General features: G+C 46.7%; 1 protein-coding gene across 2 annotated transcripts in view; it reads right to left on the minus strand.

The window, feature by feature from the left end:
* The window catches only part of FLT3 (fms related receptor tyrosine kinase 3), a 178,815-nt gene that overhangs the window by 118,065 nt on the left and 33,183 nt on the right, over nt 1–27,567 (minus strand). The window lies entirely within an intron of this gene.

The raw sequence follows: 27,567 nt of genomic DNA on the forward strand, positions 1-27,567 counted from the left end.
ATGGTCCTAGACGCCTCGTCACAACCGGAGAGCTACATAAGCCTAAAGCAGGAAAAGAGGAAAACTAACTGCCCCAGAGCAGACCCCAAAGGAAAGACAGCCCCCCACATGTATTGACGGTGAAACAAGATGAAAATACAAACAAAGGCAGGAAAATAGGCTGAGCAAACGATGGGGCCCGACTAACTAGAAAGGACAGGAAAGGAAAGACACTGTCTGCAATCTGCCAAAAAAAACCTACCAAAATAATGTCCAACACTTCTGATAGCAAAATTAACCCTGAAGTCACTAGACTTCTCCCACTATATCTCCACCGGAGGAGGAGAAAACAAAAATACAAGCTAAGTCTAGAAAACCGGAGAGGTTGGTAGCTATCAGATTGCAGACCCCTGATCCTATACACCACAACTAACAGTAGCCGTGGGGGGTTCCTACGGTGCCCTAGACCCCTCGTCACAGCCGGAGAACTACATAAGCCTAAAGAAGGAAAGGGGAAATCTAAACTGCTCCAGAGCAGACCCCAAAGCAATAGACTGCCCCCAACATGTATTGTCGGTGAAAAACAGATGAAAACACAAACACAGACAGAAAGACAGGCTGAGCAAACGATGGGGCCCAACTAACTAGATAGGACAGGACAGAAAAGATGCTGGCTGCAATCCGCAAAAAACCCTACCAAAAATGTCCCATCCGTCTGATAGGGAAAAAGGCCCAGAAGTCACTAGACTTCAAAATCACTATATCAGCACTCAGGTATATTCTGAAAACAGAGCAAAGAGATCAACTGATCAGAGACAAAAATGGAATTCAGCCAGTCCCAACCAGGACTGGCTGAATACAAACACTAAGGAAACCAGACAAAATCTCATGGAATAATAGCAGGGCAAAAACTTAGCTTTTAGTAGACAGGAACTAAGCTGGATGCAAGAGCTCAGAGCAGAAAGGCTCACCAGCAGCCCTGCAGGGCGTCGGCTGCCTTATATCCACTCAGAAATTCCAGATGTCCAATCACACTCCGCCTGTTCAGATGACAGGTTCTTCCCATCCCAATCAATTTCAGTACCTCTCTTCACCAGCAGAGGGAGTTCATCAGACATCAAAGGTGAAGGGGAGAATGAACTCACACCAATCAGCACTCTGAAATATTCTGAGACAGAGCAAAAAGAGGCCAATCTAATAAGGGACAAAAAAGGCAGATTGTCAAATACAGATAAATAGGAGAGGAAATTCAGCATAGCCCCAGCAGGGGCAGGCTGATCACACAAGAAACTGAAATGACCAACAAGCGCAAGTGTGAACATTAGCAAAAAACAAACTTAACTTGAGAAGACTGGAAGAGAGCTGAAGTCCAAGACCTGAGAAGCAGACTGAATCACCAGCACCAGGATAGGGCGTCGGCTGTCTTATATCCAGTCTGATACTACAGAGATCCAATCGTTATCATCCTCATCAGGTGGCAGATCACTACCACTTAAACCAACCTCACTACCTCCTGTCACCACCAGAGGGAGAACGGAAGGAGAACTCTCAACTGGTGGACCATAAAATGAATTCATAACAGTACCCCCCTTGAGGAGGGGTCACCGAACCCTCATCCATGCCACCAGGCCGATCAGGATGGGCCCGGTGAAAAGCACGCGATCCAATTTATTGGCATGAATATCAGAGGCAGAGACCCAAGAATTATCCTCCTGGCCATAACCCTTCCAGTTGACCAAACACTGGAGTCTCCGTCTAACCAAACGAGAATCCAATATTTTCTATACCTCATATTCCACATTGCCTTTAACCAATACAGGGTCAGAAGGTGCCGCCACAGGAACTACTGGCTCAACAAACCTCTTCAACAGTGACTTGTGAAATATGCTATGGATTTTGAACGTAACTGGAAGAGCCAATCGAAAAGAAACAGGATTAAGAATCTCCAAAATCTTATAAGGTCCAATAAATCTTGGCTTAAATTTTGGAGATGCAACCTTCATAGGAATATTCTTAGACAACAACCAAACCATATCACCCACTTTAAACCGGGGACCAATGGTCCTATGCCGGTTGGAAAAACGCTGGGCCTTTTCCTGAGAGAGTGACAACTTATCCACCACTTGGTCCTATATCTGCTGCATTCTCACAACCACAGTGTCCACACCTGGGCAGGACGAAGATTCCACTTGCCCTGAAGAGAATCGAGGATGAAACCCAAAATTACAGAAAAAGGGTGACATCAAAGTGGCAGAACTAGCTCTATTGTTCAGCGCAAATTTGGCCAAGGGCAAAAATGAGACCCAATCATCTTGATCAGCAGATATAAAACATCTTAAATAAGACTCCAGGGTCTGGTTTGTTCTCTCAGTTTGCCCATTGGTCTGGGGATGAAACGCGGAGGAGAAGGATAACTGAATTCCCAGATTTTAAGTTTATGCTTAGAACATACAACACTGCCCTTCACCTCTCCAAACAAACCTATTTCAACACCCTCATCACCTCACTGTCAAATAACCCGAAACGTCTCTTTTACACTTTTCATTCTCTACTCAATCCAAGAGTACAGGCCCCAACCACAGAGCTCAGAGCTGACGATCTGGCTAATTACTTCAAAGAAAAAATTGACCAGATTCGACAGGAAATTATCTCCCAATCACCTCATACCACGCACTGTCCTCCCTCCCCCACTGCATCTAGCTCACTCTCTGATTTTGAACCAGTCACAGAAGAAGAAGTAAGCAGGCTCCTTGCATCTTCTCGCCCAACTACTTGCACCAGTGACCCATTTCCGTCACATCTCCTCCAGTCCCTTTCCCCTGCTGTCACCCCTCACCTAACTAAAATATTTAACCTCTCTCTCTCTTCTGGTATTTTTCCCTCCTCATTTAAGCATGCCATCATACATCCACTACTTAAAAAACCATCCCTCGACCAAAACTGTGCCGCTAACTATAGACCTGTCTCTAATCTTCCCTTCATCTCTAAACTCCTGGAACGCCTGGTCCACTCCCGTCTTATCCGCTATCTCTCAGAAAACTCTGTTCTCGACCCTCTCCAATCCGGTTTCCGCTCTTTACACTCCACTGAAACTGCCCTCACTAAAGTCTCTAATGATCTGCTAACAGCTAAATCAAATGGTCATTACTCTATGCTAATTCTCTTGGATCTCTCTGCAGCATTCGACACTGTGGATCATCAGCTCCTCCTCACTATGCTCCATTCCATTGGCCTCAAGGACACCGTTCTCTCCTGGTTCTCCTCCTATCTCTCTGACTGCTCCTTTACTGTATCTTTTGCCGGTTCCTCCTCCTCTCACCTTCCCCTTACTGTTGGGGTCCCCCAAGGATCGGTTCTAGGCCCCCTCCTCTTCTCCTTGTACACTGCCCCTATTGGTCAAACAATCAGTAGATTTGGGTTCCAGTACCATCTCTATGCTGATGACACCCAATTATACGCTTCTTCTCCTGACATCACGCCAGCCTTTCTAGAAAACACCGGCGATTGTCTAAACGCTGTGTCTAATATCATGTCCTCACTATAGCTGAAACAGGAAAGATGTATATCTTTGTACCGTGTTAGCCAGTAGATAGAAAAATATTCAGGATTGAGAGTCCTCAGTAGTTGATACCTTTTAATGGCTAACTGAAAAGATGGTAATACATTGCAAGCTTTCGAGACTACTCAGGTCTCTTCATCAGGCTAGACTAATACAAAATCTGAAGTCACATATTTATGCACAATACAGCCTAGAAAAAATGCAATAGATAAGACAAGTGACGTGAAGCAGAACTATCAATATGGGAGAGGGAGAAACATAAATATAAACATTGGACCAGTTCATAGATAAGGAGTCTGGATGTTTTATGGTCCTCTGATTGGGGTCTAGTTCTGTGTTGCCCTGCAAGGTTTTAAAAGGAAATTCCTTAATTGATGTAAAAAGACATAAATCCATGCGACACATTCATTCCAGCACTGAGAGTGTCAAAGTTCGTCATAAATTTGTACTCCCATTTGTACTTTGGGAGTACAAATTTATGACGAACTTTGACACTCTCAGTGCTGGAATGAATGTGTCGCATGGATTTATGTCTTTTTACATCAATTAAGGAATTTCCTTTTAAAACCTTGCAGGGCAACACAGAACTAGACCCCAATCAGAGGACCATAAAACATCCAGACTCCTTATCTATGAACTGGTCCAATGTTTATATTTATGTTTCTCCCTCTCCCATATTGATAGTTCTGCTTCACGTCACTTGTCTTATCTATTGCATTTTTTCTAGGCTGTATTGTGCATAAATATGTGACTTCAGATTTTGTATTAGTCTAGCCTGATGAAGAGACCTGAGTAGTCTCGAAAGCTTGCAATGTATTACCATCTTTTCAGTTAGCCATTAAAAGGTATCAACTACTGAGGACTCTCAATCCTGAATATTTTTCTATAGCTGAAACTGAACCTGTCAAAAACTGAACTCCTGGTGTTTCCTCCCTCTACTAATGTACCTATACCCGACATTGCTATTTCTGTGGGTGGCTCCACTATTACTCCCCAGCAACAGGCCCGCTGTCTTGGGGTCATACTTGATTCCGAGCTTTCCTTTGCCCCCCACATTCGATCACTGGCTCGCTCTTGTCATCTGCACCTCAAAAACATTTCTAGAATTCGACCTTTTCTTACTTTTGACTCTGCAAAAACTCTTACTGTTTCTCTTATTCATTCTCGTCTTGACTATTGTAACTCTCTTCTAATCGGTCTCCCTCTTACCAAACTCTCCCCTCTCCAATCTGTCTTGAATGCTGCAGCCAGGATCATATTCCTCACTAGAGTTGAGCGACTTTTGGTTTTTTAGGGTCGCATTTCGTTTCGTGAAACCCGACTTTTCCAAAAGTCGGGTCGAGCAAGATCGTCCGATTATAGGGAAAAGACGGGGTCGTCCCGAAACACGAAACCCAATGTAAGTCAATGGGGAATAAAAGTCGGCAGTGAGAGGATGACAGGAAACACACCTACAGTGCCCATTTGAATGCCAAAAGCATCAATTCTTCTTACTTAAGCTTGTCAACCTTAATTAAGTTCATAATACAAGTTATGCACTGAAAAATGGGGGTTATTTGGCTAAAGTTGTGGGGGGGGGAGGGCTGGCTGCAGGTTTTCATGTGCCCTGGGCAAAAGAGCGCCCCTTTAACACATACCACAACTCATCATGCTCCGATACGGCAGATAAATAGCGGTATAGTACAATGAAAAATACCTCACTTTTTACATCTCATGACGAGGCCCATCTATTTCTCCATACAGAATCATTGGTCCCATATAATGTTTGAAACAGTATTTGATGAGCTCCACATAATGCTACAGTATATGTTGGTCCCCATGGATGAAGCTCCACTGTCTTATGGGCCCAAATAATGCTCCAAACATAATGGGCCCCATTTCTAATGCTCTAGTGTATAATGGGCCCTGTAAATGCTGCTCCAGTGTCTGATGTCCACCTTTGGAATGTTCCAGTGTATGGTGGGCCCCATCTATCATTCTCCAGAGTATAGTGCTCCCCAAAAATTGCTGTCCCAACATTGAAAACAATCAAATAAGTCTTCTCACTAGGGAATCCCTGTACTTGTCTGGACAGGTGCTGTAGCTTGCTTAACAGCTCGCCAGCCGTTCTCACGCCCAGTATGGATTGCACGTGATTGCACAAAGGTTAGAAAGGGTACCGTATCCCTGGATAACATGTATGGATAGCGTACACATTCAAAATATATGTCTCAGGAGGCAGGCTCAGACGGTGTCAGGCACAGTATGGATTGCACGTGATTGCACAAAGGTTAGAAAGGGTACCGTATCCCCGGATAACATGTATGGATAGCGTACACATTCAAAATATATGTCTCAGGAGGCAGGCTCAGACGGTGTTAGGCCCAGTATGGATTGCACGTGATTGCACAAAGGTTTGAAAGGGTACCGTATCCCCGGATAACATGTATGGATAGCGTACACATTCAAAATATATGTCTCAGGAGGCAGGCTCAGACGGTGTTAGGCCCAGTATGGATTGCACGTGATTGCACAAAGGTTAGAAAGGGTACCATATCCCCGGATAACATGTATGGATAGCGTACACATTCAAAATATATGTCTCAGGAGGCAGGCTCAGACGGTGTCAGGCACAGTATGGATTTGACGGCCCAGATTACACAGCGGAGGAGCAGGGAGAGGTAAAGATTGCAAATGCTGGGGCCCTGCCCAAGCAAGGGGGGCCCACTCGTGGGCGTCGGTACTGGCACTGGGCCCCTCATAGTACAGCGGTGTGTCTGACGGCGGGTGTGCACCACCGCCGTCAGAGACACTTGATTGCACTATGAGGGACCCTGTGCCAGTGCCCGCGCCCAAGAGTCGGCCTACCCACCTGTCCAGGGCAACGGCACTTGCACGGTGTCGTGTGGTAGGTGGTGACCCCGGCCATGGGGGGGGAGGCAGCACAGTTAGGGAGTTTTAGAAAGTGGCATATGTTGATGTTGGACATTCAGCTGATGCAAAAGGCGAAATAGGTGAAGTACCAGGAAGAGGTGGACCAAAGCAAGCCATTTTTCTGTCACCCTATGTGTCATCAGGGGAAGGTGGGACAAAATCCTTGGAAACCCATGCGTGGTTCATTTTAATGAAGGTTAGATCATCCACATTTTGGGTTGACAGACGGGTCCTTTTTTCTGTCAGGATTGATCCAGCTGCACTGAAGACTCTTTCCGATAGCACACTTGCAGCTGGGCAAGCGAGCTCCTGTAAGGCATATTGGGCCAATTCAGGCCAGGTGTCCAGTTTAGCGGCCCAATAGTCAAAGGGGAATGACCTGTGTGGGAGAACATCGATATGGGAGGAAAAGTAGTTTGTAACCATAGTTGACAACTGCTGTCTCCTGTCACTTTCCATCGATGCAGTATTACCAGTTGTGTGAGCGGTATTTGAAAAATCAGTCCACAACATTGTCATGAAACCCCTGTCTCCAACGCCACTTCTGCTGTGTGCACCACGAACACCTCTGCCAAGCTGCCCCCGGCCCGTACGGCTCGTGTGAGAACCATCACCGCTGCTGTGTGCTGGGAATGCCTCAAGCAACCGATTTACCAGAGTTGCTTGTTTATTAGCCAATATTAGGTCAAGGTTCTCCTGTGGCATGGTGTTTTGTAATTTGCCTTTATAGCGTGGATCCAGGATGCTGGCCAACCAGTAGTCGTCATCGTTCATCATTTTGGCAATTCGGGGGTCCCTTTTTAGGATCCGCAAGGCATAATCTGACATGTGGGCCAATGTTCCCGGTGTCAATGATGCACTGCGAGTGCTGGGTGGAGGAGCACTTTCTGGCAAATCCACATCCCTCCAGTCACGCACAAACCCTGTACCAGACCTTGCCACGCCAACATTTTCACTTGCCCCACGAGATGCATCCTCCTCCCCTAAGTAATCATCCCCATCATCCTCCTCCTCCTCCTCTTCTTCCTCCACCTCGTCCAGGAGAGGTCCCTGAGCAGACAGTGGCTGAATGTCATCAAGGATTCCCTCCTCCTCTTCCTCCTCATCAACATTGGCTGCAGACGCCTGCTCCTTAAGGTGCGTCAAAGTTTGCATGAGCAGACGCATAAGTGGGATGCTCATGCTTAGGATGGCGTCGTCTGCGCTTACCAGCCGTGTGCATTCCTCAAAACACTGAAGGACTTTACAAAGGTCTTTCAGCTTCGACCACTGCACGCCTGTCAACTCCATGTCTGCTCTCAAAGTGCCTGGCCGTGTATCCTCCCACAAATGCATTATGGCCTGCCTCTGCTCGCACAGCCGCTCCACCATGTGCAGGGTGGAGTTCCACCTTGTTGCAATGTCGATAATGAGGCGGTGGTTGGGAAGGTGGAGCAATCGCTGCAGCTTCTGCATACGAACGGAGTGTACAGGCGACCGGCGGATGTGTGCGCACAGTCTTCGCACCTTCTGGAGCAGGGCTGTTAACTCCGGATAATTTTTGAGGAAGCACTGCACCACCAGGTTCAAGGTGTGAGCCAAGCAAGGTATGTGGCTGAGTTTTGAAAGGGCTATGGCTGCCACAAAATTACGGCCGTTATCACTAACTACCTTGCCTGTCTCAAGATGTACACTGCCCAGCCATGACTCAGTTTGTTGCTTCAAGTACTCGGCCAGCACCTCGGCGGTGTGTCTGTCGCCTAAACACATCATCTGCAACACAGCCTGCTGACGCTTTCCACTAGCTGCTCGATAGGGGGACACATCATGTGCAACAGTGGCAGCTGCAGATGGAGTGCTCGTACGACTGCGCTCTGTGGACGAGCTTTCGCTTCTGGAGGAGGAGGAGGGTCGAACGCCTACAGCCAACTGTTTCCTATACCGTGGGCTAGGCAGCACTGTCCCACCACCGCTGTCCCCTGTGGACCCTGCATCCACCACATTAACCCAGTGCGCAGTGATGGACACGTAACGGCCCTGGCCATGCCGACTGGACCATGCATCAGTTGTGAGGTGCACCTTTCCGCTCACTGACTGCTTGAGTGCATGGACAATGCGGTCTTTCACATGATGGTGGAGGGCTGGGATGGCTTTGCGAGAGAAGAAGTGGCGACTGGGTAGGTCATAGCGTGGTACTGCATAGGCCATGAGTTCGCGGAAAGCTGTGCTTTCCACCAACCGAAAGGGCATCATCTCAAACGAGATTAGTTTGGCAATGTGGGCGTTCAAACCCAGTGTACGCGGATGAGAGACTGAGTACTTTCTTGACCTACTCATAGTGTCTGGGAGGGTGAGCTGGACTTGAGAGCTGCATATGGTGGAAGTAGCGGTGGACAGGGCAGACTGAGAGAGGGTTGATGATGGTGATGGAGTTGGTGTTCTTTATGATGGCCTAGAATCAGTCTTTCGTTGATATAACAGTGGGATTCCCTGACTGCTGTGGTCTTGCAACGACACCTCAACATTTGCTGCTGTGCTAACCGGTGGGCTTACAGTGGGGGAAACAATGTAGCGTTGCTGACTACCTTCGTTGTGATCAGTTGCACATGTGGCACTTGAGGTTTGGTGTTGTGTCCACGCTTGCAAGTGCATGCTGGTTAAATGTCTAAGCATGCAACTGGTATTCAAATTTTTCAGATTTTTCCCTCGGCTAAAGGTCTTTGCGCACTTCTTACAGATAACCTTGGCCTGATCATGAGGATTTTGCTCAAAAAAGTGCCACACTGCACTCTTCCTACTTTGGCAGACATTTTGCGGCCTAGCACGCTGTGATCTTTTGACCCTCTGGACAAGCTGTCCAGCAACTCTTTTGATGTTTGGAACCTGTCTTTGGAGTGCTCCGGGCCTGCCAGATAACAGCTGTTGCGATGTCGATGTCTGCTGTGGATGCTCCTCATCTGAGCTATTGGAAGCAGCACCCTCTTCCCCCAATGGATGCCAATCTGGGTCAACAACTGGGTCATCCATCACCTCCTCTTCTATGTCATGTGCACCTTTCTCTGTGTCACCGTGTATGGTGGTATAGTGTGCGGGAAGGGGCACCTGAGTCTCATCAGGGTCAAAATCTGGCTCTGTACACTGCGAGGACAATGTAGTGCTCTGAGTGAATGTACCAGCAGAATCATCCATCAGCGGCTGTGCATCAGTGCACTCCATGTCAGATTCATCTTGGCCTGGGTAATTCACCATTTCACTTGATAATCCAGGCATGGTATGTGAAAACAGCTCCATGGAGTAATCAGTAGTATGGCCTGCGTCATCCTTCAATCTTGGTTGGGGTGAAGGACACAAGGAAAGGTGTGGTTCATGAACATGAGCCTCCAATGACAACTCAGTGCTTTTACTTTTTACAACTGAAGAGGAGGCGATAGAGCTGGAGGCTGAGTCAGCAATGTAAGACAAAACTTTTTCCTGATGCTCTGCCTTTAAAAGTGGTTTGCCAACTCCTAGAAAACTAAGCGTTCGAGGCCTTATGTAGCCAGACGATGACGCAGGGTCAGCACCTCCTGCATTCGGTCCTATTTTGCTCTTGCCACTACCATCAGATCCACCACCAACACCATCATTACCAGCTGCCAACCCCCGCCCAATTCCACGGCCTCTTCCACCAGCCTTCCTCATTTTTGGTAGAAATGTAGACAAAATCCAACAAACTATATAGTAATGTAAAACAAGGTACAAGGTGTCTATAGGACAGGGGAGATTTAGAATTTCTGCACACACTTGTGGACAGTGGACACTTTTGGATTGTGTGAGGCCCACTGATATCTGAGCGCTATGTGACAGGCTCGATGGCACAGCTGCCTGTGACCAAAGTGACGAGAGGATAATGGAGATTTTGAATCTCTGCGCACACTTTTGGACACTGGACACTTGTGGATTGTGTGAGGCCCACTGATATCTGAGCGCTATGTGACAGGCTCGATGGCACAGCTGCCTGTGACAAAAGTGACGAGAGGATAATGGAGATTTTGAATCTCTGCGCACACTTTTGGACACTGGACACTTGTGGATTGTGTGAGGCCCACTGATATCTGAGCGCTATGTGACACACTCGATGGCACAGCTGCCTGTGACCAAAGTGACGAGAGGATAATGGAGATTTTGAATCTCTGCGCACACTTTTGGACACTGGACACTTGTGGATTGTGTGAGGCCCACTGATATCTGAGCGCTATGTGACATGCTCGATGGCACAGCTGCCTGTGACCAAAGTGACGAGAGGATAATGGAGATTTTGAATCTCTGCGCACACTTTTGGACACTGGACACTTGTGGATTGTGTGAGGCCCACGGATATCTGAGCGCTATGTGACAGGCTCGATGGCACAGCTGCCTGTGACCAATTTGACGAGAGGATAATGGAGATTTTGAATCTCTGCGCACACTTTTGGACACTGGACACTTGTGGATTGTGTGAGGCCCACTGATATCTGAGCGCTATGTGACACGCTCGATGGCACAGCTGCCTGTGACCAAAGTGACGAGAGGATAATGGAGATTTTGAATCTCTGCGCACACTTTTGGACACTGGACACTTGTGGATTGTGTGAGGCCCACTGATATCTGAGCGCTATGTGACACGCTCGATGGCACAGCTGCCTGTGACCAAAGTGACGAGAGGATAATGGAGATTTTGAATCTCTGCGCACACTTTTGGACACTGGACACTTGTGGATTGTGTGAGGCCCACTGATATCTGATCGCTATGTGACACGCTCGATGGCACAGCTGCCTGTGACCAAAGTGACGAGAGGATAATGGAGATTTTGAATCTCTGCGCACACTTTTGGACACTGGACACTTGTGGATTGTGTGAGGCCCACTGATATCTGAGCGCTATGTGACAGGCTCGATGGCACAGCTGTGACCAAAGTGACGAGAGGATAATGGAGATTTTGAATCTCTGCGCACACTTTTGGACACTGGACACTTGTGGATTGTGTGAGGCCCACTGATATCTGAGCGCTATGTTACACGCTCGATGGCACAGCTGCTTGTGACCAAAGTGACGAGAGGATAATGGAGATTTTGAATCTCTGCGCACACTTTTGGACACTGGACACTTGTGGATTGTGTGAGGCCCACTGATATCTGAGCGCTATGTGACACGCTCGATGGCACAGCTGCCTGTGACCAAAGTGACGAGAGGATAATGGAGATTTTGAATCTCTGCGCACACTTTTGGACACTGGACACTTGTGGATTGTGTGAGGCCCACTGATATCTGAGCGCTATGTGACAGGCTCGATGGCACAGCTGCCTGTGACCAAAGTAACGAGAGGATAATGGAGATTTTGAATCTCTGCGCACACTTTTGGACACTGGACACTTGTGGATTGTGTGAGGCCCACTGATATCTGAGCGCTATGTGACAGGCTCGATGGCACAGCTGTGACCAAAGTGACGAGAGGATAATGGAGATTTTGAATCTCTGCGCACACTTTTGGACACTGGACACTTGTGGATTGTGTGAGGCCCACTGATATCTGAGCACTATGTGACACGCTCGATGGCACAGCTGCCTGTGACCAAAGTGACAAGAGGATAATGGAGATTTTGAATCTCTGCGCACACTTTTGGACACTGGACACTTGTGGATTGTGTGAGGCCCACTGATATCTGAGCGCTATGTGACATGCTCGATGGCACAGCTGCCTGTGACCAAAGTGACGAGAGGATAATGGAGATTTTGAATCTCTGCGCACACTTTTGGACACTGGACACTTGTGGATTGTGTGAGGCCCACTGATATCTGAGCGCTATGTGACAGGCTCGATGGCACAGCTGTGACAAAAGTGACTAGAGGATAAGGGAGATTGGATTGCTTTTAAAAAAGCAGTTTGTGGAGCAGTGGGTAAACAGCAATGCCAGCGTGTCAGGAAGCCTTAAAAGGCAGCCCAACAACCAACACCACTGATACACCACAATATAGCCTCCCCTTGCACTGCACACACAGTGACTTGTGTGTTGTGCAGGCCAAATCGCTAGCAGCAGAAGCAGTTTTTTTGTCTTCTTCCCTGCCTAACGCTCTCCCTACAGAATCAGCAGCAACCTCTCCCTATACTAAGATCGGCAGAAGTAAGATGGCGGTCGGCGTGCACGCCCTTTTATACCCCCTGTGACGCCCACCAAAGCAAGCCAATCACTTGCATGCCCTTCTGAAAGATGGTGGTGACCCGTGCCTAGTTCATCACGTTGCCCACAGTGTCCGTGGATCCTGATTGGCTGAAAAAGAGCGCAAAACAAACTTTTGAAACGCGACTTTGGCGCGTAAGTCGCCGACCTCGTGGCCGACCTCATCCTAGGGTCGGGTTTCGTTTCATGAAACCCGACTTTGCCAAAAGTCGGCGACTTTTGAATTTTTTCGACCCGTTTCGCTCAACTCAACCCTTCCTCACCAATCGTTACACCGATGCCTCTACCTTGTGCCAGTCATTACACTGGCTACCCATCCACTCCAGAATTCAGTATAAACTTATTACCCTCACCCACAAAGCCCTCCATGGCTCAGCACCACCCTACATCTCCTCCCTTGTTTCAGTATACCACCCTACCCGCGCCCTCCGTTCTGCTGATGACCTGAGGTTAGTATCCTCAATAGTCAGAACCTCCCACTCCCGTCTCCAAGACTTTACACGTGCCACGCCAATTCTTTGGAATGCACTTCCCAGGTCAATGCGATTAGTCCCCAATCCCCACAATTTTAAGCGTGCCCTGAAAACACATTTATTCAGACTGGCCTATCGCCTCACCACATTAACCTAATCTGTGTGCGCAGAGATTCAAAATCTCCATTATCCTCTCGTCACTTTGGTCACAGGCAGCTGGTCACAGGCAGACCTACCCAGTCGCCACTTCTTCTCTCGCAAAGCCATCCCAGCCCTCCACCATCATGTGAAAGACCGCATTGTCCATGCACTCAAGCAGTCAGTGAGCGGAAAGGTGCACCTCACAACTGATGCATGGTCCAGTCGGCATGGCCAGGGCCGTTACGTGTCCATCACTGCGCACTGGGTTAATGTGGTGGATGCAGGGTCCACAGGGGACAGCGGTTTTTGTGTGAGGCCCACTGATATCTGAGCGCTATGTGACAGGCTCGATGGCACAGCTGTGACCAAAGTGACGAGAGGATAATGGAGATTTTGAATCTCTGCGCACACTTTTGGACACTGGACACTTGTGGATTGTGTGAGGCCCACTGATATCTGAGCGCTATGTTACACGCTCGATGGCACAGCTGCTTGTGACCAAAGTGACGAGAGGATAATGGAGATTTTGAATCTCTGCGCACACTTTTGGACACTGGACACTTGTGGATTGTGTGAGGCCCACTGATATCTGAGCGCTATGTGACACGCTCGATGGCACAGCTGCCTGTGACCAAAGTGACGAGAGGATAATGGAGATTTTGAATCTCTGCGCACACTTTTGGACACTGGACACTTGTGGATTGTGTGAGGCCCACTGATATCTGAGCGCTATGTGACAGGCTCGATGGCACAGCTGCCTGTGACCAAAGTAACGAGAGGATAATGGAGATTTTGAATCTCTGCGCACACTTTTGGACACTGGACACTTGTGGATTGTGTGAGGCCCACTGATATCTGAGCGCTATGTGACAGGCTCGATGGCACAGCTGTGACCAAAGTGACGAGAGGATAATGGAGATTTTGAATCTCTGCGCACACTTTTGGACACTGGACACTTGTGGATTGTGTGAGGCCCACTGATATCTGAGCACTATGTGACACGCTCGATGGCACAGCTGCCTGTGACCAAAGTGACAAGAGGATAATGGAGATTTTGAATCTCTGCGCACACTTTTGGACACTGGACACTTGTGGATTGTGTGAGGCCCACTGATATCTGAGCGCTATGTGACATGCTCGATGGCACAGCTGCCTGTGACCAAAGTGACGAGAGGATAATGGAGATTTTGAATCTCTGCGCACACTTTTGGACACTGGACACTTGTGGATTGTGTGAGGCCCACTGATATCTGAGCGCTATGTGACAGGCTCGATGGCACAGCTGTGACAAAAGTGACTAGAGGATAAGGGAGATTGGATTGCTTTTAAAAAAGCAGTTTGTGGAGCAGTGGGTAAACAGCAATGCCAGCGTGTCAGGAAGCCTTAAAAGGCAGCCCAACAACCAACACCACTGATACACCACAATATAGCCTCCCCTTGCACTCACACACAGTGACTTGTGTGTTGTGCAGGCCAAATCGCTAGCAGCAGAAGCAGTTTTTTTGTCTTCTTCCCTGCCTAACGCTCTCCCTACAGAATCAGCAGCAACCTCTCCCTATACTAAGATCGGCAGAAGTAAGATGGCGGTCGGCGTGCACGCCCTTTTATACCCCCTGTGACGCCCACCAAAGCAAGCCAATCACTTGCATGCCCTTCTGAAAGATGGTGGTGACCCGTGCCTAGTTCATCACGTTGCCCACAGTGTCCGTGGATCCTGATTGGCTGAAAAAGAGCGCAAAACAAACTTTTGAAACGCGACTTTGGCGCGTAAGTCGCCGACCTCGTGGCCGACCTCATCCTAGGGTCGGGTTTCGTTTCATGAAACCCGACTTTGCCAAAAGTCGGCGACTTTTGAATTTTTTCGACCCGTTTCGCTCAACTCAACCCTTCCTCACCAATCGTTACACCGATGCCTCTACCTTGTGCCAGTCATTACACTGGCTACCCATCCACTCCAGAATTCAGTATAAACTTATTACCCTCACCCACAAAGCCCTCCATGGCTCAGCACCACCCTACATCTCCTCCCTTGTTTCAGTATACCACCCTACCCGCGCCCTCCGTTCTGCTGATGACCTGAGGTTAGTATCCTCAATAGTCAGAACCTCCCACTCCCGTCTCCAAGACTTTACACGTGCCACGCCAATTCTTTGGAATGCACTTCCCAGGTCAATGCGATTAGTCCCCAATCCCCACAATTTTAAGCGTGCCCTGAAAACACATTTATTCAGACTGGCCTATCGCCTCACCACATTAACCTAATCTATCCCTGTGTGGCACAGCCAAAAGTTTTACCATAACCAGATTTCCCGCATCATGTTCCCACATGCTTTATGCATCCATTAGCCCTCTGTGTCTGTACTGTCACACACTTAATATTATGGCTGGTCCATACAATCAGGGCAACTGTTACCACCCACCTTTCGTGTCTACCTCTTTCCTCATAGACTGTAAGCTTGCGAGCAGGGCCCTCATTCCTCTTGGTATTTGTTATAATCTACTGTATGTGATTATTGTTATGCTGTAATGTCTATTGTCTGTACAAATCCCCTCTGAAATGTAAAGTGCTGCGGAATATGTCGGCGCTATAAAAATAAAATTTATTATTATTATTATTATTAAAAGGCTTTCCAGAATCTGGAAACAAACTGGACCCCTCTATCTGACACAATGTTCTCAGGAATCCCGTGTAACTGAACCACCTGTTGTAAAAACAAGGGTACCAACTCAGCGGAAGATGGCAACTTTGGGAGTGGTACAAGATGGACCATCTTCGAAAATCTATCACAAATCACCCAGATAACAGTCATTCTCTGAGAGACAGGAAGATCAGAAACAAAATCCATTGAGATATGGGTCCATGGCCTCTTGGGCACCGGCAGGGGCATCAGCAACCCACTAGAATGAGAACAGGGTTTAGACCGAGAACAAGTCCCACAGGACTGTACAAAATTCCTGACATCACAAGATAAGGCAGGCCAACGAAAGGACCAACTCACTAAATCTCTGGTATCAAAAATACCTGGATGACCAGCCAATGCGGAGCAATGGACTTCAGACATCACTCTCTTTCTCCACTGGTCAGGAACATACAATCTTCCCATAGGGCAACGCTCAGGTTTATCCTCCTGAAATTCCTCCAGGTTGCGTCTCAAATCGGGCGAAATGGCAGAAAGAACTACCCCCTAACCTAGGATAGTAGTAGGCTCGGTCACATTAAGAGAATCAGCAAAGAAACTCCTAGAAAGGGCGTCTGCCTTAACATTCTTAGTGCCCGGAAGAAAAGAGACCACAAAATTAAAACGCGTGAAAAACAAGGCCCATCTAGCCTGTCTAGGATGCAAGCGTTTGGCCGACTCCAGATAAATCAGATTCTTGTGATCGGTGAGGACCACAAATTGATGTCTAGCTCCCTCCAACCAATGTCTCCACTCCTCAAATGCCCATTTCATGGCCAACAATTCCCGATTCCCCACATCATAGTTGCGTTCAGATGGGGAAAACTTTCGAGAAAAGAAGGCACAGGGATTCATCTTAGAAGTCGCAGGGTCTTTTTGGGACAAAACAGCTCCTGCACCAATCTCAGAAGCGTCTACCGCCACTTGAAATGGAAGTGAGACATCAGGTTGCCGTAAAACTGGAGCTGAAGTAAATCTCCGCTTAAGCTTCCTGAAATGCTGAGACAGCCTCAGGAGACCAATTCAGCACATCAGCTCCCTTCTTGGTCAGATCAGTCAGTGGTTTGACAATACTAGAAAAATTACCTATAAATTTACGATAGAAATTAGAAAAACCCAAAAACTTCTGGAGAGCCTTCAAAGAAGTAGGCTGAACCCAATCATAAATGGCCTGTACCTTGGCCGGGTCCATTTCAATAGTCGATGGAGACAAGATAAATCCCAAAAATGAAATCCTCTGTACACCAAAGAGGCACTTCAATCCCTTAACAAACAGGGAATTCTCCCTCAAAATCCGGAACACAGTCCGGACATGTTCCACATGGGAATCCCAATCACTAGAAAAGATCAAAATATCATCCAGATAGATGATCAAAAACTTATCCACAAAGTCTCGGAAAATATCATTCATAAAGGACTGGAAGACAGAAGGGGCATTAGAGAGCCCAAAAGGCATCACCAGGTACTCAAAATGTCCCTCCGGAGTATTAAACGCCATCTTCCATTCATCCCCGTGCTTGATATGAATAAGACTATACGCCCCCCTGAGGTCAAGCTTAGTAAACCAGCAGGCACTCTTAACTCTGGAGAATAAATCAGACATCAGAGGTAACGGGTACTGATATTTAACCGTCATCTTGTTAAGGGAACAATAATCAATGCACGGTCTTAATGAACCATCTTTCTTGGCCACAAAAAAAAACAGCGCCTAAAGGTGACGAGGATGGCCTAATATGACCCTTCTCCAATGACTCCTTAATATAGGATCGCATAGCATCATGTTCGGGTACAGATAAGTTGAAAAGCCGACCCTTGGGAAATTTACACCCAGGCATCAACTCAATTGCATAACTCCTATGAGGAGGCAAAGACGCAGACTTACTCTCACTAAATACATCAGAGAAATCAGCCAGATAATCAGGAATATCATGAGACTGAGGAGAGGTGGAGAAAACAGGAGCGTCCCTAAGAACACACTGACAACCCCAACTCACCACAGACACAGATTTCCAATACAAAACTGGGTTATGAGTTTGCAACCAGGGGAACCCAGAACAATATTATCATGCAAATTATGCAGCATCAAAAATTTACAATTTTCTTGGTGGTCTGGGGCAACTCGCATTATCACCTGGGTCCAAAACTGAGGTTTATTCTCCACCAAAGGAATGGCATCAATATCCCTCAAAGGAATAGGCATCTTCATAGGCGTTGTGGACAAACCACAATGTTTAGCAAAGTCCAAATCCACCAGATTCAGAGCTGCTCCTGAATCCACAAAAGCCTTAGTGGAAAATGTGGACAAGGAGCAGATCAGAGTAATTGCCAAAAGGAACTTAGGTTGTATACTGCCCACAGCAAATGTGTGTGCAAAATGTTTCTCTCGTTTAGGGCAGACAGAAATAGTATGAGAGGCGTCTCCACAGAAAAAACACAGACATTTGTTCAAAAGGTGGCAGCGCCCAACGCCGATCAACTTGAATGGCTAATGACATAGAGCCATCCAGACCAGAGGGAACAAGAAATCCCACCATAACAACTTTTACAGTCTCTGACAAACCTTTCCGAAAGAGAGCTGCCAATGCACTATCATTCCAGGTAGTAAGGACCGCCCACTTTCTTGGGGATCGCCGCGCAGCAAGGAGATGACAATTTTAACCTGCTGCACAGAGCTCCCCGATGAGTTAGGCTTCAAAGCAAGAAATAATTTACAATTATTCTTAAAATTCAGAAATTTAGACAGGAAGTAGGAATCTTGCATTCAGCAGCATGTGACTGAATAAGGTAGGTGGAAATTCCCTGTACTTCAGCAGCAAGTTGCTCCACACGATCAGACAGTTGCTTAATCTCCATTAGGAGAGGAAAAAAAAAAAAATCCTGCTACGGCCGCAGAGAAAAAGAGGAAAAAAATATAAATTAAAAAAAAAATTCTGACACTTTTTTTCTTTTTCTTTAACAGTTCTTTCCTGCTTTTGAGTACCCTAGAATCTGCGGTATGGCTGGTGATTCTGTTATTAATGGGTCACCGAGGAGGAAAAAAAACAAGCTAAGTCTCAGAAAACCAGAGAAGTTGGTAACTATGCAGATTGCAGATCCCTGATCTTAACCACACAACTAGCAGCAGTCGTGGAGCGTTCCTACGATGGTCCTAGATGCCTCATCACAACCGGAGAGCTACATAAGCCTAAAGCAGGAAAAGAGGAAAACTAACTGCCCCAGAGCAGACCCCAAAGGAAAGACAGCCCCCCACAAGTATTGACGGTGAAACAAGATGAAAATACATGCAAAGGCAGGAAAATAGGCTGAGCAAACGATGGGGCCCGACTAACTAGAAAGGACAGGAAAGGAAAGACACTGTCTGCAATCTGCCAAAAAAACCTACCAAAATAATGTCCAACACTTCTGATAGCAAAATTAACCCTGAAGTCACTAGACATCAGATGGCCAAGTTCTCCAAAAAATATGACATAGTTGTCATGGGAGATTTCAACTATCCAGACATTTGTTGGGAATCTCTCTCAGGCAAAACTAACAGGTCAAGGAAATTCTTATCCTCTCTTGCTGACAACTTTATCTTCCAAAAGGTAAGGGAGAAAACAAGGGGAACTGCTACCTTGGATCTAATCCTTATAAACAGGGAGGAAATGGTTGAGGAGGTAAAAGTGGCTGGGACCCTAGGAGGTAGCGACCATGCTATTTTAGAATTTTGGATTACTAGAGGTGGAAGACCTGTGAAGACTCAGACGTCAAGGTTAGATTTCAGAAAGGCAGATTTTAAGGGATTCAGAAAGAGAATTGGAGGGATCCAATGGCTGGATATCCTTAAAGACAAAAATGTCCAGGAAGGATGGGAAATCTTGAAAAATGAAATTCTCAAAGCACAGTTGTTAACAATTCCGAAAAGAGGGAAGAATAGGAAGCATTTAAGGAAACCAGGATGGATGAACACAGAACTTAAGCACATGCTAAAAAGGAAGAAAAAAATGTTTATAAAATGGAAAGAGGGAGGCATATCTAAAGAAGAATATAATGCTGTCTGCAGAACCTGCAGGGCACAAATCAGATTATCTAAAGCTGAAAATGAACTGAGGCTTGCAAGAGATGTCAAAAGCAATAATAAAGGATTTTGGGGATATGTCAAAAGTAAAAGAAAAGTCAAAGATGCTATAGGATTTTTACAGGATGAAAATGATGAAATGGTAAGACAGGATGTTGAGAAGGCTGAACTTTTAAATTCCTATTTTGCATCTGTTTTCTCTCAGAAAGGAAATGCAACACCAACTGTTATTCACTGTCCTATTAAGGGAATAGAAGAATCCAGGATATCTATAAACAGAAAGATAGTGAGGAAACACTTAGCTAACCTAAATGAATTCAAGTCTCCAGGTCCAGATGAATTACACCCCAGAGTACTGAAGGAGATAGCAGAAGAAATTTTTGAACCCCTCTCCATAATCTTTGAAAATTCTTGGAGAACAGGAGAAGTGCCAGAAGACTGGAGAAGAGCAAATGTTGTTCCTATCTTCAAAAAGGGGAAGAAGGTGGACCCAGGCAACTATAGGCCGGTGAGTCTGACTTCTATACCAGGAAAGATCTTTGAACAAATTATTAAACAACATGTATGTCAATACCTGGATAAGAATGAAGTGATTAAACAGAGTCAGCATGGGTTTCTAACTAATAAGTCATGTCAGACTAACTTAATTTCCTTCTATGACGGTATCACTGATTGGGTGGATCAAGGAAATGCTGTAGATATAGTATATCTTGACTTCAGCAAAGCATTTGACAAAGTCTCTCATACAATCCTTATTGAAAAAATGACTAAGTATGGAATGGACAAGGCAACTGTTAGGTGGATTCATAACTGGCTTAGTGATCGGACCCAAAGAGTGGTCGTAAATGGCTGCACATCCAGTTGGAAGAATGTCTCAAGTGGGGTACCACAGGGCTCTGTCCTGGGCCCTGTATTGTTCAACATCTTTATCAACGATTTAGATGAAGGAATTGAGGGTAAACTGATTAAATTTGCTGATGACACAAAGCTAGGAGGGATAGCTAATACTAGAGAAGAGAGAGAGAGGATTCAAAAAGATTTAAATAAACTGGAGAAGTGGGCAGCAACTAACAGAATGGTTTTTAACAGGGAGAAATGCAAAGTACTACATCTGGGCAATAAAAATGAAAAAAGCATATATAGAATGGGAGGAATAGGGCTAAGTGACAGCACATGTGAAAAAGACTTGGGTATACTAATAGATCACAGACTGAATATGAGTCAACAGTGTGATGCAGCAGCAAAAAAGGCAAATGCAATTCTAGGATGTATTAACAGAAGCATACAGTCTAGATCACGTGAAGTCATTATTTCCCTCTACTCCTCTTTGGTCAGACCTCATCTGGAATATTGTGTCCAGTTTTGGGCACCACATTTTAAAAAAGACATCAACAAACTGGAGCAAGTTCAGAAAAGAGCGACCAGAATGGTGACCGGTCTGCAAACCCTGTCTTATGAGGAAAGGTTGCAGGATTTGGGAATGTTTAGTTTGCAAAAGAGAAGACTGAGAGGAGACTTAATAGCTGTCTACAAATATCTAAAGGGCTGTCACATTGTAGAAGGATCAACTTTATTCTCATTTGCACAAGGAAAGACTAGAAGCAATGGGATGAAACTGAATGGGAAGAGACACAGATTAGATATTAGAAAAAACTTTTTGACAGTTAGAGTGATCAATGAGTGGAACAGGCTGCCACGAGAAGTGGTGAGTTCTCCTTCAATGGAAGTCTTCAAACAGAGGCTGGACAGACATCTGACTGGGATGATTTAGCGAATCCTGCTTTGAGCAGGGGGTTGGACCAGATGGCCCAGGAGGTCCCTTCCAACTCTACGATTCTATGATTCTATGATTCTATGATTCTATGACTTCTCCCACTATATCAGCACTCTGAAATATTCTGAGACAGAGCAAAAAGAGGCCAATCTAATAAGGGACAAAAAAGGCAGATTGGCAAATACAGATAAATAGGAGTGGAAATTCAGCATAGCCCCAGCAGGGGCAGGCTGATCACACAAGAAACTGAATTGACCAACAAGCGCAAGTGTGAACATTAGCAAAAAACAAACTTAACTTGAGAAGACTGGAAGAGAGCTGAAGTCCAAGACCTGAGAAGCAGACTGAATCACCAGCACCAGGATAGGGCGTCGGCTGTCTTATATCCAGTCTGATACTCCAGAGATACAATCGTTATCCTCCTCATCAGGTGGCAGATCATTACCACTTAAACCAACCTCACTACCTCCTGTCACCACCAGAGGGAGAACGGAAGGAGAACTCTCAACTGATGGAGCAGAAAATGAGTTCATAACAGGGGGCCCCTCCAGCACCGCACGCAGGGGCGCAGCTATAATGATTTGAGTTGAGCCAGCTGCTCAAGCGGCAGGCAGCAGGGGGCGGCATTATGCGCTCCTCTACCCGCAGCACCTACAATTTAGCCTCTGCACGCTGGTGCTGTGGTTGTGCAAGAGGCTTGTTGTAATTGATGAAGTCACAGGAGGGAAGGAAGGAGTCAGGGCCCCCTGATCATGTGACCCCTGACTCCTACCCTCCTGTGACATCATCACAGGTCCTGTGCACAGCCCTAGCCCTTGTTTTATGCAGGACTCTGCTGTGCTGGTTGTCATTGTGCTGGATGAGGGGAAGTAAGTTTATGCGTGGGGTTAGGGGAGTTTACAGGGTGGATGTAGCAGAGCTGTGTGTGTACGAGGTGTACGGATCGGAGCCGTGTGTGTACAAGGTGTACGGAGTGGACCTGTGTGTGTGTGTCAGGTGTACGGAGTGGAGCCGAGTGTGTGTGAGGTGCACGGAGCAGAGTCGTGTGTGTGTACGAGGTGTACGGAGCTGAGCCGTTTGTGTGTACGAGGTGCACGGAGCGGAGCCATGTGTATACGAAGTGTACGGAGCTGAACCGTGTGTGTACGAGGTGTACGGAGCGGAGCCGCGCGTGTACGAGGTGCACGGAGCTGAGCCGTGTGTGTACGGAGCGGAGCCGTGTGCGTATGGAGCAGAACCGCGCGTGTGTACGAGGTGTACAGAGCGGAGCCGCGCGTGTGTGTATGGAGCAGAGCCGCACGTGTGCGAGGTGTACAGAGTGGAGCAGCACATGTGCGAGGTGTACGGAGCAGAGATGTGTACGGAGCGGAGCCGTGTGTGTGTACGGAGCAGAGCCGCTCGTGTATGAGTTGTAAGGAGCAGAGCCGCACGTGTATCAGGTGTACGGAGCAGAGCCGCACGTGTACGAGCTGTACGGAGCAGAGATGTGAACAGAGCGGAGCTGTGTGTGTGTACGATGTGTACGGAGCGGAGCCGCGTGTGTGCGAGGTGTACGGAGTGGAGCTGTATGTGTACAAGGTGTATGGAGCAAAGCCGCAAGTGTACAAGGATTAACAGAGCGGAGCCATGTGTGTACAAGGTTTACGGAGCGTGGCCACGTGTGTACATGGTGTATGGAGCAGAGCCGCATGTGTACGAGTTTTACGGAGTGGAGCCATGTGTGTACTGAGGGGAGCCGTGTGTGTGCGAGGTGTACAGAGTGGAACCGTGTGTGTACGAGGCATAAAAAGCGGAACCGTGTGTGTATGTGGTGTGTGGAGCCATATGTGTACAAGGTGTATGGTGGGGAGCATACCTCTCAGCGAGACAGTCCCGATTTTGAGAGAGAGTCTGCCTCACTGCCCCGGCTGGGAGCTTACTTTTCCCGCGGACACAGGAGTACACGGCGGAGCCCCGAGGAGCACTTTAAAATTCGCACGTGACGTTCCACCGGAAGTGACGTGCTAGAAGCTGACCGGAAATTAGGTAATTTCAGGAAGAGATTGTGACGGAACCATAGAGGCACTTCAGGGAATGCTTCAGATCCATCACCGTGTCCTCCTCCAACACTGCGGACAGTGTCCTTTGACAGATTGTGTTCTTGATGCTATACGCTATGGTGAAGACTATTACTTACCCTATATATATATATATATATATATATATATATATATAAGTTAAAGCCAGGGATCATTATACTACAGGCCTAAAACCCCATTCTGCCTCCATACAGCAGGATTACAGCCAACATTTGCAGACTGGTGAGTGATAACACTGCTTCTTTGCATTGCAATTCAATTCATTCTATGCTGTTTATAAAAATACTACCTAAAGAGCCTGGCGTTGCCCGGGCATAGTGACTAACTGTGGTTAGTTATAACAAATTATAATGATTATCCTCCATCCCATAGTCCCATGCTCATACAACCTATATGTTTACTTAAAGGGAACCTGTCACCCCCCCGCAGGCGTTTTTAAGTAAAAGAGCCACCTTCTGCAGCACTAATGCCGCATTCTGTCAAGGTGGCTCTTTTATTTAGGGTACCTTGCAGAGACTGCGGGGCTGGGAATCTCGGACGCAGATAACTACTGCACATGCCAAAGATTCCTGCCCCGCAGTGTGAATAAACCATAAGCGACTGCGGGGCCGGATCTCTGGCCGCCGACGTCATGACAGAGGATGGGCGACAGTAAACAAGATTACATAGTACAGCGCAGGCGCCAGGATTTGAAAATAAAGATTTGGAGGCGGAGACACAATGTAGGAATACATGAGTGATGGATGTGAGGCGTCTCTCTCAGATGGGGAAAGACCTGCCCCCCTGACAAATATCAGGTATGTCTGACCAATTTTAAAAACGATTATTTCTGCGGTGGAAGGGACGCTAAATAAAAGAGCCACCTTGACAGAAAGCAGCATTAGTGCTGCACAATGTGGCTGTTTTACTTAAAAACACCTATGGGGGGGGGTGACAGGTTCCTTTTAAATTTGTTGCAGTATTGGGGGGGGCCCGGGAAGATTTCTTGCACAGGGGCCCTCTGCACTCTGTGTCCGCCCCTGGTGTGGAGAATGATTCAGGTGATTGAATGAACCAGGAAGAAAAAGGCTTCTACAAAGGTGAGTATAATGTGCTGTGTGTATCCATCCCTCCCTAATCCATCCATCCCTTCCTCCCTCATCCATTCATCCATCATCCATCCATCCATCCATCCCTCCCTCATCCATCTGTCCATCATCCCTCCCTCATCCATCCATTCTTCTCTCATCCATCCATCCCTTATCCATCCATCCATCCCTTATCCATCCATCCCTTCCTCACTCATCCATTCATCCATCATCCATCCATCCATCCATCCATCCCTCATCCATCTGTCCATCATCCCTCCCTCATCCATCCATTCTTCTCTCATCCATCCATCCCTTATCCATCCATCCATCCCTCACTCATCCATCCATCCCTCCATGATCCATTCACACACATCCATACACACATCACTATAGACTGAAATTATACTTTCTATTGACATCGTATTTAAAAAGCAGAATTATCAATAGTTAAAACTTTAAAAAATGGGGTCCTTTAGAACAGTTATCCAAGATTAGCTCAGGGGATAAGATCTTATAGTTAGTTAGGTGCAAACTACCCGCCTATTCTACCCATTGCCGATTTCTGCCGGCTGAGAGTGCTCACAGGCCGCTCATGCTGGCGATTCTGCTGCTTCATTTGATCTCACGTGAACAAAGCAGCTCTTCCTCTTTCAGGCTGCCCTGTCGACAGTGCTTCACTGCCAATATTATGCTGATAGACACCAGGTTTTCTGCAGTAAGGCGAGGAACTGACTGTCAATCAGCATGAAATTGGCATTTAAACCCCATCAACAGAGCAGAGTAGAAAAGATGAAGCTGCTCTGTCGACGTGACATCAGAAGGAGCTGCAGAATCGCCGACAGGAGCGGCCCATGACCACTCTGAGCCGGCACAGATGGGTGCCGGGCGGAACACTAAGGTAGTTATCAACTACCTGCCTTTAAGTTCTTAGCACCATAGCAAAAAATAAGCAATGTCTCAGATAACCTCTTTAACGGTATGGTTCCTTATGGAAACTTTGGTCACTTGTTTGTAAACCATGCCGTCATGCTATCTCCTCAGTGGCTTCTGCACTGACTTACAGCTCTTTGTGGTTGTCACAGTTCTGCTTCCCAAATTCTGTTTTCAGGTATGTCAAGCACGGGAAGTATTCTGCACACGTAAACCGCAGAAACATGACATGCATCTGCTCCTCTTGCCTACTCGTAGCAGGCAGGTATGTGTTGGGTTTCAATGTCTGATATGCGTGGAAGCATTTATTCATCACCGTAGATTTTTATAGCAATCTATTGTTTTGTGACCGGGATCAGATGTGAGGTTATTATAGATGACATTCTTTATCACTTTTGGTCAATGCGCTTTGCTATTTCTCCTGTATACATGCTTAGTTACTGGATACTTGATACTCTGCAACAATGACAAACCAGTATAAAGTTTCTACATTTTCAGTCTCTTTTACAGGTCACATAAAGGCATTGTCTCATCTTCACGAATGGATAAAATTGCAATGTGCATTCAAAAACAAGCACCTCTGAAGTTTATCAGTAGTGGCCGGTGGGTGAGAGGGCAGCACTTACCAGCTCTTTTCTATAGAGCTTGTAAGCGCTGCTCTGAAGCTGGCTGGATGAGCTCCTCTGAGGTAATGCTGCCTGGAGAGTGCACAGATCGGACCAGCGGTGCAGCTATAATACTGGTCTGAATTGCCAATTTTCAGGAACGCACCACGGTCTGGGAAGCAGGAAGCAGGGAGGCAGGACAGTGAAGTGTTCCTGAAGGCTGAAGTTTAGACGACCCCTTTAAAAATTGAACATTTGTAAAATCTTTGTCCACACGTCTTCCTCGCCAACGATGGATGGAACCGGATTTAAAAAGAATTTTTATGGAACATCTAGTTTTACAAATCGTTAGATTTTATGCAACTTCTCAGTAGGTAGAGAACAATCTCCAGGTACATATTTATGCTGCCATTGGGCATGTTGGGTTTTCTTCACGTTCTCAAAGTAATTTATTGAGATTATAAAACCATTAGGACGCTTAGGCTATGTGCACACGGATTCTGCTGTGGATCCGCAGCGTTTCAGGCTCTGCGGGTCCACAGCAGATTTAGGTGCGCTGTACAGTACCATTGTTTTCAATGGTAAACTGAAAAATGCTGGGCACATGCTGTGGATTTTTCCATGCGGATTTGCTGCGGGTTCAAATCCGCAGCATGTCAATTCTTTGTGCGGATTAGGGTGTGTCTAATCTGATTCTGATGAACTTACTTTGAAAATTCATATCCGACTGGCTGTAAAATCCAAGTGTATTTAACCTCTGCTCATCCAGCCTGATGGCTGCAGCTTATACTGAGAAGTGTGAGATCTCAGCGTCTGCAGGCAAGAGGGACACTAGATGGGGGGGCTTAGTTTGAACATTCAATTATGATTATACAGCCAGTCAGCTATAGATTTTCAAAGTAAGTGCATCAGGCTCACCCGGTCTAAAATATATTTTCAATACTGTGCAAACTCTTTTGTTGTAAAATTAGCTCACATATCCATTCTAGGTACGTACTTGTATTCTTTGTGAAATAATATTAGTGAAGCATCTTTCCTTAGATTTTTGTGCTGTGTTGATCCCTTCCATGAAAATTTATGAATAAGTTCACAACTGGGTGTTAGAAGTTTGGGGTATACCCCTGCACACCGGG

Source organism: Dendrobates tinctorius, unplaced genomic scaffold (assembly GCF_039654945.1).
Source record: "Dendrobates tinctorius isolate UK_male_01 unplaced genomic scaffold, ASM3965494v1 ptg000075l, whole genome shotgun sequence".
NCBI classification, from domain to species: Eukaryota; Metazoa; Chordata; class Amphibia; order Anura; family Dendrobatidae; genus Dendrobates; species Dendrobates tinctorius.